We start from the raw sequence: 21,719 nt of genomic DNA, 5'->3' as shown, positions 1-21,719 counted from the left end.
TTTCTGACAAAGGGGTCATTTCATCAACAGGATTTAATAATCTGTAAGAAAGGCAAGGAAGTGATTGCCATAAAAATCAGAATAGTGCTTACCTGTAGGGGAGAGGAAAAGAGATATAATTGAAAGGGAAATTTGGCAATGTTACATCTCTTGAGTATTCACTTTTTGTGCCATACTTTTTATGCAATTTTCAGCATAAGTATTTAATCTCACAAGTTGTTTTTTTTTTTTAATTTAGCTCCATGCAAACATGCGGTAATGTGAGATAGGTATGAAAACAAAAGCTAAGTTCAGACTAGTTCTGAGGCAGCTGTCCTAACACCATGGCAGAGATTCTAACTGAATCTACCTAAACAAGTGTGAAATTAATTGCAAAATATTGAAATTCATATAAAAATGGGAAAAAACACACAATAGCCCCACATATTGAAGAAAGCCAGAACTCATAAAATCTTCATGGAAGTTTTCCAAAATTCATTATATAGAATCTTTAATCAGTAGGCTAAAAGTTTGTATGAAATATTGAGCTCAAGTAAAACCACAAGAAAATTAAAATGTTTATATTAATTAGCTCCATGAAAGAAAGGACTTTCCTGTTTTATTCATAACTATATACCTAATGTTTACATATACCTAATGTTTAACGTTTACAAGACATAGGACTTTTAGTGCTAAAACCAGAATATTCCCATATAAATCAGGATGGTTGGTCTCCCTATCATAGCACCCTGCATATTAATCAATAAATATAGAATTCAATAGGTGATATTCTAAACTACACCATTATTCATTCAACAGTGAACACTTTATTGTGTGCAGGGAGAGGCAGTGAGGGTACAATAACAAATAAATTAAATCCCTGGCCTCAAGAAGTAGGAAAGCCAGACAAATAAATAATTACACTACAAAGAGTGTTGCCAATAATTAAGATATAAAAATATAGGAGAAGATTCTGGGGAATTAGGGCTGATGGAGTGTGAGATAACAGGTTTGATTTGTGACATGGATATATTGGCATATGAAGTGCCAATTATGAATAATAAATCAAACTGTCAGGTACAAAGAAGAAATTAGGAATATAGAAGAAGGAAAGATTTGAGAAGAAAGAAATAAGTTCAGTTTGGGAAATACAGAGTTTGAGGCACCAACAGCAGACTATAAATCAAACTGGCATGAAGCAATAAAAGTCAGTACGTTCTGAGAAATAAGGTGGGCAGCATGTGATTAAAGGACAAATTCTATAGCCACAGCTACAGCCACAAAACCAAAAGGTCATTCTTCACACAAAAGCAGTAACTCCTGACTCGATTTCAGCTCAGGTCATAATCCCAGGGCCGTGGGATCAAGCCCAGCTTTGGGCTCCATGCTGAGCATGCAGCCTGCTTAAAATTCTGTTTCTCTCTCTCTCTCTCTCTCTCTCTCTCTCTCTCTCTCCCCCTCCCTCCCTCCATCCATCCCTCTATCCCTCTCCTTATGCTCTCTCTCTCTCTCTAAAATAATAAATAAATGAATAAATAAATAAGCAAGCAAGCAATAACTAGATCTTTGAAACATACTCATCTTCAGGAACATCAACATATCCAGTAAACGTATACCTATTGTTTATTTAAACTTAAATACAGATCGCATTTCCTGAGGTGGTCTCCCTAAATTCTGATTGGCTAATAACTCATTATTGGTGGCATAAGCACATAGTTATAAGTACAAAACCATACACAGCTCATGCTTCTGTGGCAGGTAAAGCTAACCACTCCTCCATCAAAGAAGAAATCTGGGAGCCAGCGTTACCCAGCTTAGATAACTGATATAGAACCAATATAGATAATTAATACACAGCTAACGTATGGTGCCCTTATTATATAAATCAGGTTCAAAAAGCAGTTAAATCCTCCTTAACACAATAATGCCAGGAGCAGTCACATTACTAAAAGAACTATGTTTTTATCATATTTTACTAGGGTGGTTGTCTCTGAGGAAAATTTGCTTTGATGAGACAAAATATGCTTCCTACTTAGAGAAATGAGAGAAAATCAGGAATAGCTCTAATCTGGAATTGGAATATCCATTATCTCTCATATTCATGAAATCAGAGCAGCTCAGTCCTGTCCCTTTTAGGCTGTAAAGCCTGGGTTGAAAGAGTCTTTCTGATTCAATGGCCAAAAGCTGGGGCAATGAAGTTTGCAGACTGGGGTGAAAAGAATTTCCTGAGGAAAACGTGAAGATAATACACAAGAGCATTGACCAAGCAGGCTATGGTAAGAGGAAGGGTTAAAGAGAAGAAAGAAAGGTTAGGAACAAAGAGCATTTGCATCTTTCTTTTGAAGATCTAAGACTCTAAGATCCTCTGCTCTTCTATGATTCAAGGTAACAAGTTATATAAAGTCCCAACATCTAATATTCCTACATAATATTCTATAAAATCTACATGACCCTTAATTGAAAAAACTGTGTATATTTCTGCATAGTCCAGTGCATTACCCCAGAGGGGTAAGGCAGAATAAACCTTGGAAAGGGATAATAGCTCCTTTTTTTTTTTACATTTATTTATTTATTTTAAAGGGGGAGGGAGGGGGGAGGGGAGAGAGAGAGAGAGAGAGAGAGAGAGAGAGAGAGAGAGAGAGAGAGAGAGAGACTGAGAATCCCAAACAGGTTCCACACTGTCAGTGCAGAGCCCAACTCAGGGCTCAATCCCATCTGTGAGATCATGACCTGAGCCAAAATCAAGAGTCAGATGCTTAACCAACTGAGCCACCCAGATACCCCTATAATAGCTACTTTGAAATTATCCAGTACAGAAATGATATCTGTACCTCCTACTGATTATCAGCATGTAGTCACTGAGTATTGCTAAAACAGGGCTCAATAGGATGCAGCTGCTCGGAGTTGCCAAGCACAGAATTTCTTAGTTTATTTTACAAGTCAGAAAGGCACAATTCTACAAAACAGTAAAGGAAGACCCTTGTTGCAACACCGCACTTACTGCTAAGCAGAGTTCACACAAGTCATGCAATGAGTTTTTAACTCTCCTATGTGTAGTTCATTAGACCTTTTTTCTAACTTTATTCCAAGAATTATTGTTTTTTTTTTAATTAAGCCTTTATGTGTTATGCTATTGAACTAAAAACTGAGAGGTACCAGTAAAGATCATGGTTATTGCCCCCCAAGAAGCTCACATTTTAGTGTGGCAGCCACATAAATTAACAGATAATTAAGATACAGTATCAAAGTGCTATGAAGGAGACATTAAGGAGTCAAAGAATGACCTGAGAAATCGTAATCAGAGAACAATTTCATTTCACCTGAGTCTGAAAGAAAAAGTAGGACTCAGTCAAATGAAAAAGGAAGAAACAGCATAGTGGGCAAAGGTATCAGCAGCTGCAAAAACACACAGGTGAGTAAGCATGAATTTATTGAAAATGCAAAGTTGGAACTGCTGATATGTATACAGGTCAAGTGTTGGGTGTGGGTGCCTGGAGAGATAATGTGGGAGGCCAGGTCAGAGATGAGACCATGAAGAATCTTATGCACTACGTTAAGTACATCAGATTTTAACCTTAGTGTTAAAAGAACTTTTTTTTTTTTTATCAAATAACATAACTATATCTTAGAAAGATCATTTTAGCCATAAGAGAAAAGTTGGAGACTGAAATAAAGCAAAAAACAGCAATATTTTATTGGTTTAATTCAAAATAGAAATAATGAGGCCTGAACAAAGTCAAGGGCAGTCAAATGAAGAAAGGAGACTAACTTGAGAGACAATAAGAAGATAGAATCAATAGACCTTAATGAGCAATGGGTATGATCAGTCAGAGAAGAAGTCTAGAATAATTTCAAAGTTTAAGGTTTATGACTTATTGACAGGTAAATTTTCAAAGACGCTAGAAACGACGGAGAAAATGATGAATATGTGGAGCTTCAGATATCACAGACCACCCAGATAAAGATGTCCAAAAAATTAATAGCAGTAAGAAGGCCCTAAGATCAGAAGAATGTTCATCTTAGAGATATAAATCACCTATATCTCTAAAGACTTTCTTCTGGAAGTCTTCAGAATCAGAATATGGACAGTTCAAGCTATGGATCTGAATGAGAAAGTATACATGAGAAAAGCAACCAGCAAAGGATGGAAAATACACCATATAAACATTTAAAAGCATTGAGAAAAATAAAAACCTTTAAAGAGGGCAATGGAGGATTAGTTGCCAAGGGGGGGAGGGGGGGAATGATTCCCTGATTCAGTGTGTAACAAATGTTTATTAGGTCCTAACCATGAATCAGGCACTGTTTAAAGACAGTCAAAATAAGGATTGAAAAGCATCACAGGTATAAGTGTTTTGGGTGGTGGTTGGTAGCTAATATATTGCTAGGGAGTTAATGCTTAGAACAACTCCACTGTATTAAATACAGACATAGGCTCCAAGAAGACTGATACAGTATCAGATGCTGAAAAGTAGTAAAATTCAAAATTAAAACAAGGACAAATGAGAAACCTGCACTCCACCCAAAGAAACCTAAATCAACCTAATATCCCAATCTGATCGGTCATATAGAGTAATAGATTCGTTTAAAAATGTATAGTGCAACAACAGAGAAAATGCAGATTAACAAGGGAAAAACTACAGCTTGAATGGTAGTAAACTCCGCAAAATCATCAGATTAGAAAAAAGCAGAAAACAAATTAGGAATATTTGTTATGGGGGCTCCTGCCTGGCTCCGTTGGAAGAGCATGCAACTCTTGATCTCAGGGTCCTGAGTTCCAGCCCCACCATGGGTGTAAAGGTGACTTTAAATCATATTGCTAAATAGAAATATAAAAGTTAAATCTTACTAAATAAAGTATCTCTGGTTAATGGTAGCAAATGTGTGTCAGGCAGACAGGATTACAAGGAGAAGAAACAGTAGGCATTAAGAAACACAGAATTTAGAGACTCACATAGTCATCAAGAGTCAGGAAATCAAAATCCCAGATCTAACGTGTACAATTTAAAGTTTGATGGAGACAACCATTGTACCATCTTATGTCCTAGCCATACGATTACTGACTTTGTGAAATAAATGATTTTACCAGTTACTGCCTATAAAATAAGGAGAGTATTTTCTCTGCCTAGTTCATGTTTTGTTATATTTATGAAGTGATACCATTATGTTTAACAGGCACACAGAAGCAGGGCAGGCCGAAAGTGAGGTGCCTGTCACAGAATGCTTGCCTTTCCCTACCTCTTACCTGTTGCCTGTCGCTTCAGGAAAGGTATCTGGTAGGACCCAGGACCCACATGCTCCTCAGTGCTGCCACCTTCAGACAATCTGAGCAAGCGGGGAGCCCGATCATACATAATTGCAGGAGGGAGGGGCGGGGCGGGAGGAACTGCCTCTGAAAAGGGATAAAAACAAGGCGACTAGAGAAGGTGTGCAGTAAAAGGAAGGTTACGACAGTCTGTAGAGGGAACAGAAGAGCTTGAGTAAATGGACGAGCAGCCGTGGGGAGCTATCTCCCACCTGCTCATTGGGGTGAGATTTCCCCTAGGCCAAATTCTAGCCCCGTGGAGTGCGACCAGAGATAAGCTATCCTACACAAACATCTTTCAGTTCACCAGGCGAGAGGTGAAGCGCTCCGCCAAGAAAGGAGATTAAGTACGCGCCACTCGGTGTGCTTCCGGCCTTCTCTCCGCCCCGGAAGTCTTTGGGAGAGAGAGGTTGAAGCGCTCCTCCAACTCCGCGGCCGAACTCTCCAAGCATGCGTACTGAGACGCGAGCCCCTCCTCCCACAATCCTTCACGTCGGAGCTCACCGCCTACTCAGCCGGAGGGCTGGGCGAACCTTGGATCTCCTTTTGAGGCGCCAAGTGTTTCAGGTCCTGGGCTTGTCGGGAAAACTCTGGAAAACACGTTAGACTAGGTTAGAGCTCACTTGACCATGATCCCTTTCCGCTATAAACCAGTTAGGGCGTCTGGGAAAAGACTACCAAAAACTATGAAAGAAAAAACCATTCTCTCGAAGCAGAGGCTGGGTTCTGCACGCTCAGCCCCCACTCCCATTCCAAATACATTCGCACCCGCAGAGGGAAAACACCTCTGACTTTACCACACAGATAATCCAAACAATGAAGAGATATTCAGGAAGTGGTGGTGAAAAGAAACGGTTGGAACCCAGGGAGGAAACGAAAAGCTCACCAACTGAAGCAATGCAAAGTTCAGGTAACTGAAAGCTGCTTTTGTTGTCACGTGCCAGGCAAGGGCAACATTGACTCCTTACTCTTATTTGTAAAGCAAAGGCTCGAGAAAACAGTCCATCCTCTCTGAACCAATTAGTCGCTTAAGCTTAGGCAGAAAGAACCTGGCTTCTGCAGATGTCTTAAGAAATCTATGTCAGAATCCACCTTATAAGGTGTCTCAGGCTGGGTTTGGGGGGTTTTGGGTTTGTTTTTTGTTTTTTGCTTTTTGTTTTTCGTTTTTCCCAGCAAGAATCCTTTCCAGATTCTAATCACCCTTAAAGGCTGAAATAAGTCCTGCTTTGACTACGCCTTGCCCCCAAATGAGACACAGAACTTTAATTTGTACCTACCACAAATTTTTACAGTATTTAGATTCTGTAGAGCACGATCTGATGTTCAATTCAGTGGGTCATTTAGTATGACAGTTGTTCCAGAAAGATCAGAATGCTCTCCATAAAAGGATAGATGCTTCCCAAGGATGTATCTGTAATACCTCTTTTTTTTTTCCTACCCAGCTAGCTGAATAATTATTTATTTACTTTTAAAAAAAACACATACTGGCATGTACTATAGGTTCAGTACTCTGCTGGACTCTGGGGATACAAAGATGCAGGAAAGTTCAGCCTCTGGGATTCTGTATGGAATGGAGTAGGGATGTGTATTAGCCATAATATGAGGTGATGAGATGTATAAAATCAGAAAAAGAAAATATTGCAGGTCTTTGGAAACCACCTCTCTGTACTAAGAAGCTAGATACTGGTCAGTGATCCTTTCTCACTGACTTCATTTTTCTCCTTGCATGCTTACAGACCCCCTCATAGTTTTTTAAAAGTTATTTAAACCTTATTTTCCCAAGGTTCCCCAGATACCCACTGAGATCTAGAATACACTTACTATTAGATTTTATGATACAGTATGAAGAAAAAAGTCACAGAGGTAAAAAGAGAAAAACCTATATGCTTTGGAGGATAATCCAGTAGTGCTTTTACATTAGCCTTCTATTGGTGGACATTCCTTAAGGACATCATTTTCCCTTGACCCAAACAAGAATATAAACCCAGAAAGCAAATTCAATTTTAGGCCGTCTTTGCATAGACATGGTGCAGACTGGCAACCTCTTTCTGGCTGTTCACGTCTACCATCACCTAGCTTACTCTTTCCTTGGACTGATTTGGGTTTGAGATTGGGAATGGAAGTGATAAAGCAAGGTTTATTTCCTTTCTATCTAATTTGATTTTTGCCAGTTGAGTCTAACCTAATTTTTTTTTTTTAATTTTTTTTTTCAACGTTTATTTATTTTTGGGACAGAGAGAGACAGAGCATGAACGGGGGATGGGCAGAGAGAGAGGGAGACACAGAATCGGAAACAGGCTCCAGGCTCCGAGCCATCAGCCCAGAGCCTGACGTGGGGCTCGAACTCACGGACCGCGAGATCGTGACCTGGCTGAAGTCGGACGCTTAACCGCCTGCGCCACCCAGGCGCCCCTTTTTTTTTTTTTTTTTTTTTTTTTTTTTTAATTTTTTTTTTTTTTGAGTCTAACCTAATTTAGACAAAAGGAGTTCATAGAATCTATCCTAGCTCATTCACAGATCTCTAAAGGAGAGTTTGTGACCTTAAGGCCTTTGTACCAGCTAAGAATACAGTGTTTTTCTTTTTTTTTTTTTTTTTTTTTTTTTTTTCAGGTTTTTTTTTTTTTTTTAATTTTTATTTTTTTATTTTTATTTTTTTTCTGAAATTTATTGACAAATTGGTTTCCATACAACACCCAGTGCTCATCCCAAAAGGTGCCCTCCTCAATACCCATCACCCACCCTCTCCTCCCTCCCACCCCCCATCAACCCTCAGTTTGTTCTCAGTTTTTAACAGTCTCTTATGCTTTGGCTCTCTCCCATTCTAACCTCTTTTTTTTTTTTTTTCCTTCCCCTCCCCCATGGGTTCCTGTTCAGTTTCTCAGGATCCACATAAGAGTGAGACCATATGGTATCTGTCTTTCTCTGTATGGCTTATTTCACTTAGCATCACACTCTCCAGTTCCATCCACGTTGCTACAAAAGGCCATATTTCATTTTTTCTCATTGCCATGTAATATTCCATTGTGTATATAAACCACAATTTCTTTATCCATTCATCAGTTGATGGACATTTAGGCTCTTTCCATAATTTGGCTATTGTTGAGAGTGCTGCTATGAACATTGGGGTACAAGTGGCCCTATGCATCAGTGCTCCTGTATCCCTTGGATAAATTCCTAGCAGTGCTATTGCTGGGTCATAGGGTAGGTCTATTTTTAATTTTCTGAGGAACCTCCACACTGCTTTCCAGAGCGGCTGCACCAATTTGCATTCCCACCAACAGTGCAAGAGGGTTCCCGTTTCTCCACATCCTCTCCAGCATCTAGAGTCTCCTGATTTGTTCATTTTGGCCACTCTGACTGGCGTGAGGTGATACCTGAGTGTGGTTTTGATTTGTATTTCCCTGATAAGGAGCGACGCTGAACATCTTTTCATGTGCCTGTTGGCCATCTGGATGTCTTCTTTAGAGAAGTGTCTATTCATGTTTTCTGCCCATTTCTTCACTGGGTTATTTGTTTTTCGGGTGTGGAGTTTGGTGAGCTCTTTATAGATTTTGGATACTAGCCCTTTGTCCGATATGTCATTTGCGAATATCTTTTCCCATTCCGTTGGTTGCCTTTTAGTTTTGTTGGTTGTTTCCTTTGCTAAGAATACAGTGTTTTTCTATCTTTCCTGCCTCCTCACTATACGTTAGTTCCTCAAGGACCTCATAGAAGGATAGCTGATCAATGGCATGACTCTAATGTTACTGGGTCTTGTGGCCAGGTCCTATAAAATAACACACCTCTGTATCTAAATGCAAGTACAACCTCTACACTCTTTATAATTTTGTAATACTTGGAGTTTCTCAGAATCTACATTCTTAACATAGTCTTTCTTTAAAAACTTTTTAGTGTGAAAATCCTTCCTGTATTTCCTTGATCACTGTGGCTGTTCTCTCAACCTTTCCCAGCCATTATTTCCCTCTTATGGTTCAATAACAAAAATGATACACCATATTTCAGAACTGGAAGATCTTTTTAGAGCCTGGGTGGCTAAGTAGGTTAAACGTCCGACTCTTGATTTTGGCTCAGGTCAAGATCTCACAGTTTGTGAGTTCAAACACCGCATCAGGCTCTGTGCTGACAGGCAGAGCCTCCTTGGGGTTCTCTCCCTCTGTCTCTGCCCATCCATCCCCTGCTCATGAGCGCTCTCTCTCTCTCTCTCTCTCTCTCTCTCTCTCAAGAATAAGTAAATATTTTTTTTAACTTTTAAAAAAAGGAAAATCATCTTTAATTGAGAACAGTAAATATTTTTCATTATCTCTCATTGTGGTAAATATTTCCTGAATAGTTTAGAATGAATATGCTACAGCAAAAAAGAAATATATTAACGCAGAATTATAATTGCATATAAATTCAAAATAAAGAATTTGGCTCAGCATTTCTCAATTCCTGCAAAAATACTTTTAATGCTAATTTACTACCCTATACAACTATTTCTATGGTGTTCATGAGAAATGGAACCTATATTTGAACTAAGATTTACTTGACTACAAAATCTGGAGACTTTCCATTCCTCCACATTGGCTACCACTAGAATAAACTTTAAAATGAAGCTTTATTAAATAAAGTTGACTCTTTATCAAATATCTTAACTGCAGTAAAGAACTTCATAGTCACCAATTTTTCCTTATAACATTTTGAGGATTAAGTAGATAACAGGTGACATCTGGAGTATTGCATGAGGTGTGGGAATTCTGCCTTAAATAGTCTTAAATACCTTATAAATATTATCAAGCTGAGCTGAAACTGATTTCTTAAACCCATTATGACTTAGTTTCCATTGTTTTGCTTTTTGTAAAAATAAAAATAAAATGATAATAAATCACTTAGCATGTATTATACAACTGAATGTATTTGTCAGTGTTATGAGAGGTCACGCTGTAAAATGGTATGCATTCAGGTTAAAATGGTAAAAATTTTTATTTATATAATAAGCTGAAGCTTACAAAGTATATTTTATGTTCAGTATTTTAATATAAATGTGTTTCTCTAAACTACAGACTTTGGGAGGAGGCACGGTGGGGAGAGAGCACAAGCAGGGGAGGGGCAGAGAAAGAGGGGGACAGAGGATCCAGAAGTGGGCTCTGCCTTGACAGGCTGACAGCAGTGAGTCCAATGTGGGGCTGAATTCATGAACATCGAGATCATGACCTGAGCGAAAGTCAGCCACTCAACCAGCTGAGCCACCCAGGTGCCCCTAAACTGCAGACTTAATATGATTCTGAAATTACAACATTTCATGAAATATGTTTTAAAAATTACAGCACGTTATCAGTGATCACATGATTTTTTTCACTTACATTTATTGAGCACCTACTATGTGCTTGCACTGTGTGAAGAACCTGATATAAACAATCTAAATAATTTCTCATATAACTCTTGAGGTAGGTTCTATTAATATCTCTGTTAATATGGTGACAACCATTACATTTTTCACCCAATATCACATAGTTAATGGATAACAGAGCTAGATTTAAAGCGAGTTTGACTCTAGACCTGTTTTCATAGCCATTATGAGGGAAATGTCCCCAACTGTGCTCTACTGTCACACGCAATAATTTTTTTCTCAATTCTTATTTGAGATTGGCTGTATGTTTATTTATTAATCTGAAAAAGGAAAGTCCAGAATGATATAGTGATATATCAGGAGTGATATAGTGGCTCCTTCATGGCAGGGAACCAGGATGCTCTATTATGCTGTTCCATATCTTGATGTATGCCTCCCAGTCTGACATGAGCTCATGGTCTAAAAATTATTTGCTGGAGTTCCAACCATTATAAGCAGCAGGAAGAAAAAATAAAAGTATACATCCCTCCCTTTCAAGGAGGCCTCCTAGAAGAAACGCAGAAAATATGTGCTTACATTTCACTGGCCCAAACTATGTCAACAGGCACATGTAGATATAAAAGAGACAGGGAAATGTAGCCTATTTCTGGGTACCAGGTTGTATTTCTCAGGAGAAAGGAGTCAATGTAAAAAGAAACGCCTCAGTTTTTTCCACAATCACCCTCTTGGGGAACTTTCCCCTCCTTTGATGTCCATGGTACCCTACCTTCCAGGTTCTCATTATACTTTATTGTAAGAGCACCTACTGTCTCCTCTAATTTTTGTTTTTCTCTCGTCTTTCTTTCTCTCCCACCCTTTTCTTTTTCCCTTGGTAATGATCCATTCTCAAACCACGTATCCTCTTTGAGATTCATGCGTTTCAGGTGCCTGCTTAACATTTAAATATAAGTGATCCACCGTCACTTCAAATTTTCTCAAATCTTAACTCATTTTTTTCTCTGGAATGCCAGATCATCCTCCTAATCTCTTTTCTCAGAAGAGCAGTATCTTCCCATATATGAGCCTTAAACTACTTCTTAGACTACTTCTCTTTGTGCTCCCACATCCAAACAAGTGCCAGTTGTATTGTTTTCATCTCTGTGATCTTTCTGAAATCCACCCCTCACTGAATTCTCACTGTTATTTTGTTGATAGGCTCTCTTACTTATTTGTTGTATTCTAACATTTCAACTGGAATCCTTTTCTAATTTCTCTGTTGCAATTGATCCCACACATATAGTTAGATTAATCTTCCTAAGTAGAATTTTGAGAATGTCACTCTCATGCTCAAAACTCTCCTATTGCTATGACGTAAGCTTGGCATTGGGTGTTTCAGACAAGCCAGTCTACTTTCAATTTCTCTATCTTCCAGTATCCCCCATTCATACAAATTACATATTCAACAAACCTTGCCCTTTTCATCTCTGTGCTTCTATTCAGGACTTTATCCCTGCCTGGAAATGCCCTTCCTTCATTTCTTACTATGAATGGTAAAATCTAGAGAACATCACTTTTTAATTACAACATTTAGATAGCACATTTTTTCTTTTTTGTTAAATTTATACCCAAGTTAGTTAACATATACTATAATAATAATTTCAGGAATAGAATTTAGTGATTCATCACTTACATATAACACCCAGTGCTCATCCCAACTTCTGTCCTCCTTAATGCCCCTCACCCTTTAGCCCTTCCACCTACCCAGCAACCCTCAGTTTGTTCTCTGTATTTAAGAGTCTCTTATGGTTTGTCTCCCTCTCTGTTTTTATATGATTTTTCCCTTGCCTTATGTTCATCTGTTTTGTATCTTAAATTCCACATATGAGTGAAATAATATGATTTGTCTTTCTCTGACTGACTTACTTTGTTTAGCATAATACACTGTAGTTCCATCCACATTGTTGCAAATGGCAATATTTTATTCTTTTTGATTGCCGAGTAATATTTCATTGTATATGTGTGTATATATATACATATATATGTATATGTATATGTATATGTATATGTATATATATATATATATACACCACGTCTTCTTTATCCATTCATCAGTTGATGGACATTTGGGCTCTTTCCATACTTTGGCTTTTGTCAATAGTGCTGCTGTAAACATTGGGGTGCATGTGCTCCTTCGAATCAGCACTCCTGTATCCTTTAGATAAATACCTAGTAGTGTAATTGCTGGTTCATAGGGTAATTCTATTTTTAATTTTTTTTTTTAATTTATATCCAAATTAGCATATAGTACAACAGTGATTTCAGGAGTAGATTCCTTAGTGCCCCTTACCTATTTAGCCCACCCCCTTCCCACAACCCCTCCAGTAACCCTCAGTTTGTTCTCCATATTTATGAGTCTCTTATGTTTTTGTCCCCTCCCTGTTTTTATATTATTTTTGCTTCCTTTCCCTTATGTTCATCTGTTCTGTGTCTTAAAGTCCTCATATGAGTGAAGTCATATGATATTTGTCTTTCTCTGACTAAGTTCACTTAGCATAATACCCTCCAGTTCCATCCACGTAGTTGCAAATGGCAAGATTTCATTCTTTTTGATTGCTGAGTAATACTCCATTGTCTGTATATACCACATCTTCTTTATCCATTAATCCATCGATGGAAATTTGGGCTCTTTCCATACTTTGGCTATTGTCTATAGCACCGCTATAAACATTGTGGTGCATGTGTCCCTTCGAAACAGCACACCTGTATCCCTTGGATAAGTACCTAGTAATGCAATTGCTGGGTTGTAGGGTAGTTCTATTTTTAGTTTTTTGAGGAACCTCCACACTGTTTTCCAGAGTGGCTGCACCAGCTTGCATTCCCATATTTTTAATTTTTTGAAGACCCTCCATACTGTTTTCTAGAGTTGCTGCACCAGTTTGCATTCCCACAAGCAGTGCAAAAGAGATCCTCTTTCTCCTCATCCTCGCCAACATCTGTTGTTGCCTGAGTTGTTAATGTTAACCATTCTGACAGGTGTGAGGTGGTATCTCATTGTGGGTTTGATTTGTATTTCCCTGATGATGAGTGATGTTGAGCAGTTTTTCACGTGTCTGTTAGCCATCTGGATGTCTTCTTTGGAAAAGTGTCTATTCATGTCTTTTGCCCATTTCTTCACTGGATTATTTGCTTTTTGGGTGTTGAGTTTGATAAGTTCTTTATAGATTCTAGATACTAACCCTTTATCAGATATGTCATTTGCAAATATCTTCTCCCATTCCATCAGTTGTCTTTTAGTTTTGCTGATAGTTTCCTTCACTGTGTAGAAGCTTTTTATCTTAATGAGGTCCCAATAGTTCATTTTTGCTTTTGGTTTCCCTTCCCTCTGGAGACATGTCAAGTAAGAAGTTGCTGTGGCCCAGGTTAAAGAGGTCGTTACCTGTTTTCTCCTCTAGGATTTTGACGGCTTCCTGTCTTACGTTTAGGCCTTTCATCCATTTTGAGTTTATTTTGTATATGGTATAAGAAAGTGGTCCAGGTTCATTCTTCTGCATGTTGCTGTTCAGTTTTCCCAACACCATTTACTGAAGAGACTGTCTTTATTCCATTGGATATTCTTTCCTGCTTTGTCAAAGATTAGTTGGCCATATGTTTGTAGGTCCATTTCTGGGTTCTCTGTTCTGTTCCACTGATCTATGTGTCACTTTTGTGCCAGTACCTTAATGTCTTGATGATTACAGCTTTGTAATACACCTTGAAGTACGGAATTGTGACGTTTCCAGCTTTGGTTTTCTTTCTCAAGATTGCTTTGGCTATTCAAGGTCATTTCTGGTTCCATACAAATTTTAGGATTGTTTGTTCTAGCTCTGTGAAGAATGCTTGTGTTATTTTGATAGGGATTGCAGTGAATATGTAGATTGCTTTGGGTAGTATTGACATTTTAACAATATTTGTTCTTCCAATCAATGAGCATGGAATGTTTTTCCGTTTCTTTGTGGCTTCTTCAATTTCTTTCATAAGCTTTCTATAGTTTTCAGTATATAGATATTTCACCTCTTTGTTTAGTTTTATTCCTAGGTATTCTGTGGTTATTGGTACAATTGTAAATGGAATTGAAATCTGAATTTTTTTCTCATACTTCATTATTGGTATATAGAAATGCAACCAATTTCTGTACATTGATTTTATATCCTGCGACTTTGCTGAATTCATGTCTCAGTTCTAAAAGTTTTTTGGTGGAGTCTTTTGGGTTTTCCATATGGAATATCATGTCGTCTGCGAAGAGTGAAAGTTTGACTTCCTCCTTGCTGATTTGGATGCCTTTTATTTCTCTGTGTTGTCTGAATGCTGAGGCTAGGACTTCCAACACTATGTTGAATAGCAATGGTGAGAATGGACATTCCTATTGTGTTCCTGACCTTAGGGGGAAAGCTCTCAGGTTTTCCCCATTGAGGATGATATTAGCAGTTGGTCTTTCATATATGATCTTTATGATCTTGAGGTATGATCCTTCTATTCCTACTTTCTTGAGGGTTTTTATCCAGAAAGGATGTTGTATTTTGTCAAATACTTATTGTGATGTATCCCATTGATTGATATGCAGATATTGGGCCAGCCCTGCATCCCAGGAATAAATCCCACTTGATCATGGTGAATAATTCTTTTAATGTATTGTTAGATCCAGTTTGCTAGTATCTTGTTGAGAATTTGCATCCATCTCTATCAGGGAAATTGGTCTATTGTTCTCTTAATTTTTATTGGGGTCTTTGTCTGGTTTTGTAATTAAGGTAAATGCTGGCCTCATAGAATGGGTTTGGAAGTTTTACTTCCATTTCTATCTTTTGGAACAGCTTCCAAAAAATAGGTGTCAACTCTTCTTTAAATATTTGGTAGAATTCTCCCTGGAAAGCCATCGGCCCTGGACTCTTGTTTGTCGAGATTTTTGATTACTAATTCTGTTTCTGTACTGGTTATGGGTGTGTTCAAATTTTCTATTTCTTCCTGTTTCAGTTTTGGTAGTCTATATATTTCTAGGAATTTGTCCATTTCTTCCAGATTGCCCAATTTGTGGGCATATAATTGCTCATAACATTCTCTTATTGTTTGTTGGTTGTGATATCTCCTCTTTCATTAGTGATTTTATTTATTTGGGTCCTTTCCTTTTTCTTTTTTTTTTTTTTTTTTTTAATTTTTTTTTTCAACATTTATTTATTTTGGGGACAGAGAGAGACAGAGCATGAACAGGGGAGGGGCAGAGAAAGAGGGAGACACAGAATCGGAAACAGGCTCCAGGCTCTGAGCCATCAGCCCAGAGCCCGACGCGGGGCTCAAACTCACGGACCGCGAGATCGTGACCTGGCTGAAGTCGGACGCTTAACCGACTGCGCCACCCAGGCGCCCCTCCTTTTTCTTTTTGATCATACTGTCTGGGTAGATCAAATTTTGTTAATTCTTTCAAAGGGCCAGCTCTTGGTTTCATTGATCTGTTCTACTGTTTGTTTTTTGGGGGTTTTTTTTGGGGGGGGGTTGTTTTTTGTTTTTTGTTTTTTTAATTTCAATAGCATTGATTTCTGCTGGTTTGGGATATTATTTGCTGTTCTTTTTCCACCTTTTTAAGGTGGAAGGTTAAGTTGTGTATCTGAGACCTTTTCTCCTTCTTTAGGAAGGCCTGGATTGCTATATACTTCCCTCTTATGACCACTTTTGCTGCATCCCAGAGGTTTGGGGCTATGGTGTTATTTTCATTGGCTGCCATGTACTTTTTAATTTCCCCTTTAACATTTTGGCTAACTCATTCATTCTTTAATAGGATGTTCTTTAGTCTCCAAGTATTCATGGTCTCTCTAAATGTTTTCTTGTGCTTATTTTGAGTTTCACAGCATTGTTGTCCGAAAATATGCACAGTATGATCTGGATCTTTTTGTACCTATTGAGGGCTGGTTTTCTTGTGATTAATTGACTTATATATTTGGGCATTTCCACGTTGAGGGCATAAATATTTACAATTATTATATCCTTATTGATTTTCTGCTTAGATGATCTGTACCCTTCTTCAACACCCTTTCCCTTTCTCTGTCCTCTTTCCGCAAAAACAACTCCCTACCCTCCATGGCTACATAACACATTTTAAAGAGTACATTTTTAATATTTGTTGAACTTTTTAAAAAGGATAGTAAAATATAAAATTAAACACCAGCAAAGAAATATTGCTTTGATACTAGCTTAGTATTTTAAATATGAGAACCAAAATTTTTAAATGTTATGAAACAACAAAAGATTAATGGCTACTCCTTGAGAAAAAGAATGGACCACGTTTATCATAAGTATTCATCTCCTAAAAGTTTTCACAGACAACCACATTTGCTGATAGTTTCTGTTGCTTTTTAAAAAGTATTATTCGGGAGACCTGAGTGGCTCAGTAGGTTAAGTATCAGACTCTTGATTTCAGCCAGGTCACGATCATGGTTCATGAGATCAAGTCCCACGTCAGACTCTGCAGACAGTGCAGAGTCTGCTTGGGATTATTTCTCTCCCTCTCTCTCTGCTCTCCCCTGTTCTCTCTCTCTCTCTCTCTCTCAAAAATAAATAAATAAATAAATAAACAAACAAACAAGCAAATATATTTTTTTTAAAGCAGGCATAAATACCAGATGAAAATGATAGCTAAGTCTCATGTAACCTAAAAAATGATAATTCCAATATTACTTAAAATGTTCCATATTATAGATAAAGATAGAACTTCTCATTTTACTTCATGAAACCAGTATAACTTTAATATCAAAAGGTGATCAAGATTCTTCCAAAAAAAAATAATATAGGTAATCTCTATAATATATATGTAAAAATTTTAGTGAAATAATAGCAAATGGGGCACCTGGGTGGATCAGTTGGTTAAGCGTCTGACTCTTGATATCAGCTCACATCATGATCTCACAGTTCATAAATTTGAGCCCAAGTCGGGCTCTGCACTTACAGTGCAAAATTATCAGCGAAATTAGTATATGCTCATATCAATAGATGCAAAAAAGGCATTTGACAAAATCAAAGGACAATTCCTAATAAAAATTCTTCATGTATTGGAAATTGAAGGATATTATTTTAATATAATAAAGAATACTTAAAAAAAATTAGAAACAGAAAATATTAAATAGCAAAACACTAGAACTATTCCAGTTGAAATTAAAAAACAGATGTTTCTATCAAAATCATTAATAGTGAATACAATAAAACAAAGTAAATAATGTATTAAATTGGAAAATATATTTTTGCCTTTGTTGTGATCAGATAACAAAATGACACAGGAAAATGTGTTAAAATTACCCTAGAATTAATAAGAGAAATAAGTAAAGTGACCGGGTTCAAGTTAAATATATAAAAACCAGTAATTTTTTAATCTATACTAATAAGTAACTAAAAAGGAAATTATAAAAAAAATCATTTGCAATAATGAAAAAATTATACACATAGAATTATGCAATAGGAAACTCATAGAACCTAAATACAGAAGATGTAAACAATGGAAAGATACCAAAGTTAAATGGGAAGACAATATCATAAAAATATCAGTTAGGCTATTGGCCTAAAAATAGACAAATAGATCAAAAGAACTAAAGAAAAATTCCAGAAATGTTTTCCAATTTATGTAGCCATTTAATATAAGACAAATGTATTTTAAGTGAGAAACAAATCAACTCCTTAATAAATTCTGCTGACACAAATGACTACCCAATTTAAACGACAGTAGAATTTACCCCTATATTTCACATTTAAAAAATAGTTTCCAGTTGGAACAATATAGAGAAGATTTGAATGGCCCCTGTGCTAGGATGGCATAAAAATCCATGAAGCATTCCATATTTGGGGCCATTAAGGAGGGCACTAATTGTGATGAGCACTGGGTGTTATACATAAGTGACAAATCACTAAATACTACTGCTGAAACCAATGCTACACTACACGCTATATGTTAACTAACTTGAATTTAAATAGATCTTAGAAGAAAAAAATAAAAATAATTTCCAGATTTTTTAAGATGTAAATGTAAAACATGGAACATTAAAATTCATGTGTAAAAATCTAGAAAATTATATGTATGGGCAAGGGAGAGCTTAACCCCTAGAGACAAAAACTTAGAGAAAAGATAGTCCTTATATGACAATATCAAAATTTAAAAGGAAATGCATATCAGAATGAAGTGAAATACTACTTTTTTAGTCATCATAATGACAAAGATTTAAAAGACCAATGAAACATTTTCTGGGAAGATGCAAGAAAATATAATTTCATAATGGATAAATGTGAACTATTTTTTGTAAAGCTATCTGTGAATATGCCATAGATATCCCATAAAACTTAAATACTATATCATAAAATGATATACATACATACATTTATCCATATATTTAAACAACCTTTGTACTGTGTAAAAAGTAAACAACGATAAAAAATGAAATACCTATTAATGAAGGGAATGACTGAATCATGTCACCATAAAATACTATGCAGACATTTTAAACATTGAATTAAAGTCATTGCAGTTAGTTGGCATGATTTCCATCAGGTATTGTTAAGAAGAACAAGATTCGGGGCGCCTGGGTGGCGCAGTCGGTTAAGCGTCCGACTTCAGCCAGGTCATGATCTCGCGGTCCGTGAGTTCGAGCCCCGCGTCAGGCTCTGGGTTGATGGCTCAGAGCCTGGAGCCTGTTTCCGATTCTGTGTCTCCCTCTCTCTCTGCCCCTCCCCCATTCATGCTCTGTCTCTCTCTGTCCCAAAAATAAATGTTGAAAAAAAAAAAAACTTAAAAAAAAAAAAAGAAGAACAAGATTCAGACAAATGTGAGACATCATTTTTCTAAAACCAAGAATTACCCCGCCCCCCAAAACCACTGTACATGTTAAACGTATATGTGCTTGTATATTTATGTATATGATTAAGCATGGAGTAAATATGAAGGATGCATATTTGGACATGAATAGATTACCTAAGTTGGGGAGAAAATGTGGGCCAAGGAGGGGAAGAATAAGGAAGGAATAAATATCACATTTATTCATTGTTTATAAAATAAGAGAAATGCTTCAGGATTATTTAATAAAATTTAATATGTGAAACTTTGGTTGAAAGAGACAAAACAGGGGGTGAGGGGAACAGGCAGAACTGTGAAATGTTTACATTGTTTTAATGCCATGAATGAGGTAAAGCAAGAACATGGTGAAAGGTAAATCAGGTCATATTTCCAGTAAAGGTTGCAACACACATGCATATACCATTTGGGCTCATTTGAGAAATATGTATCTTCCCACTTGATTCAAATGATACCTTGATGAGAAAAATCCAATGCCAAATGAGGTAAAGAGTAATCAGAGGCAGAGCCATATGTGGTCTTGTGAGGTCCATCATGGGGAAAGATGTGGAGAGGCAGTTGGAGAGGTTTTACCACAAAAATGTTGGGTCATGAAGGAAATTAAGTTATGTAAAAATGGGTTAAGTAAGTTTGCATACTGAGGAGTTTCTCAGGAAGGGACAGATAACATGTTTCTATTACCAACTTTGTCCAAAATCAGTCTGCATAATAAATCACCTGCCTGAAAAGCAGTGGCAACTGCTTGCTCATTCTTCTGTTGTTACTCTGGAAATTGGGTTTGAGATCCAGACAGATGCTGCAACCTGATCCTTAGATTGCTTTCCCTGTCCTTATCATGGGTTACTCTGGGTTGGGTCCTCCTATAATGGATAGTTCCAGTTAACAATTTACTGATCATATGCTTTTAATGATGAGAAAATAAGGCACACAAATAACAAATGCAATACTTTTGTTTAAAAAAGTGTGAGTAACATGGCAAGGTATTTAACTTTTTTTTCAAGAAAGTAAAATGAAGACAAAATGAAAAGTCTTTTCAACTGTGATGTGTGCTTTTTAAAGATTAGAAATCAGTAAATTTGACACTTCTCATCATTTAAATTCAGTACATTAAAAATGGAAACTACATGGTAGTGAGGTACAAATCTCATCTGGCTCAACTTATAAATTGTTGATAAAAAATTTAAGAATATATTTACATGGCATTTTAAAAAGCCTACTGTCTTGCATAATAGTCCCAAAGGAGCTTATTATAGTTTTAGAAGATTTTCCATTATTAGAATTCTGTTTCAGCATTGTACAGTGTTTTACTAAATATATGTATCTATATTCTTCTGTTATGTAGACCATATTAAATTGATTTGCAGTTCTCATTCATTAAGTCTTCTGACTAAAATCTCATACTCTAAAAATAATTACCTTAAATATTATCAGCCTTAAAAAGGAAGGAAACCCTATCACACGCTTATGACATGGATGAAACTTGAGGACGTTATGCTAAGTGAAATAAGACAGTCACAAAAAGACAAATACTATATGATACCACTTATATGAGGTATCTAAAGTAGTCAAATTCATAGAAACAGAAAGAAGAATGGTGGCTGCCAGGAGCTGGTAAAGGAGGAAATGGGGAGTTGTTTAATGGATACAGAGATCCATTTGGAAAGATGAAAAAGCTCTGGAGATACCTTGCACGACAACATGAATACACTTAATACTGAACAATAGTTCATTACTTAAACTACTTAACACTAAAAAATAGTTAAGATGGTAACTTTTATGTGTTTTTTTTACCATGATTAAAAATAAAAAATAAGGTTATGATCTTAAAATACACAAGTGTTTATGAAATTTCAAATGTGTTTGATGAAATATACTTTCTTCTCATGGTTGTAATATAAAGGATTTGTTGGTAACATGTCTTTACCTGGGTGAAGGAAAATTCTACTAAAGCCCAGTAAATAAGGTAACAAGTATTTATTAATTCCTTGTTATAAACAAGATATTGAGAGGTATACAACACATTTTTGTAGATACATAGATAGATGATATAGATATGGATATAGATATAGGTACAGTAGTTGGTGCAAATCCTAAAAACGTTAATAAGTGGCAATTCAAGATACAAAAATGTCAAGAAAATAATAGAAGTCACAAGATGGTGCATGATCAGTAGTTAAGGGAAGGTTACTAGATAAAAGAAATCTTTAGCCTAATTGAACTGGCTGAATAACTAACACAAGTGATATGTATATGTCCCACATATACAGTAG

At 36.7% G+C, this 21,719-nt stretch overlaps 1 long non-coding RNA gene and 1 other non-coding gene across 2 annotated transcripts in view; both read left to right on the top strand.

Moving 5' to 3' along the window:
- Positions 1-5,783: 5,783 nt before the first annotated feature.
- LOC122478377 overlaps positions 5,784-21,719 on the top strand; it is a 32,021-nt gene continuing 16,085 nt past the window's right edge. Inside the window, exons 1-2 of the long non-coding RNA XR_006295974.1 lie at positions 5,784-5,895; positions 6,089-6,194. This is a non-coding gene — a long non-coding RNA (uncharacterized LOC122478377). The remainder of the gene's footprint in view (positions 5,896-6,088; positions 6,195-21,719) is intronic.
- Positions 18,346-18,450, top strand: LOC122479236. Its single transcript, XR_006296300.1, has one exon. It is a non-coding gene; the product is annotated as a U6 spliceosomal RNA (small nuclear RNA).

The sequence above is a fragment of the Prionailurus bengalensis genome, chromosome B1 (genome assembly GCF_016509475.1).
Source record: "Prionailurus bengalensis isolate Pbe53 chromosome B1, Fcat_Pben_1.1_paternal_pri, whole genome shotgun sequence".
Lineage (NCBI taxonomy): Eukaryota > Metazoa > Chordata > Mammalia > Carnivora > Felidae > Prionailurus > Prionailurus bengalensis.
This window is presented reverse-complemented; position numbering and strand designations above follow the sequence as displayed.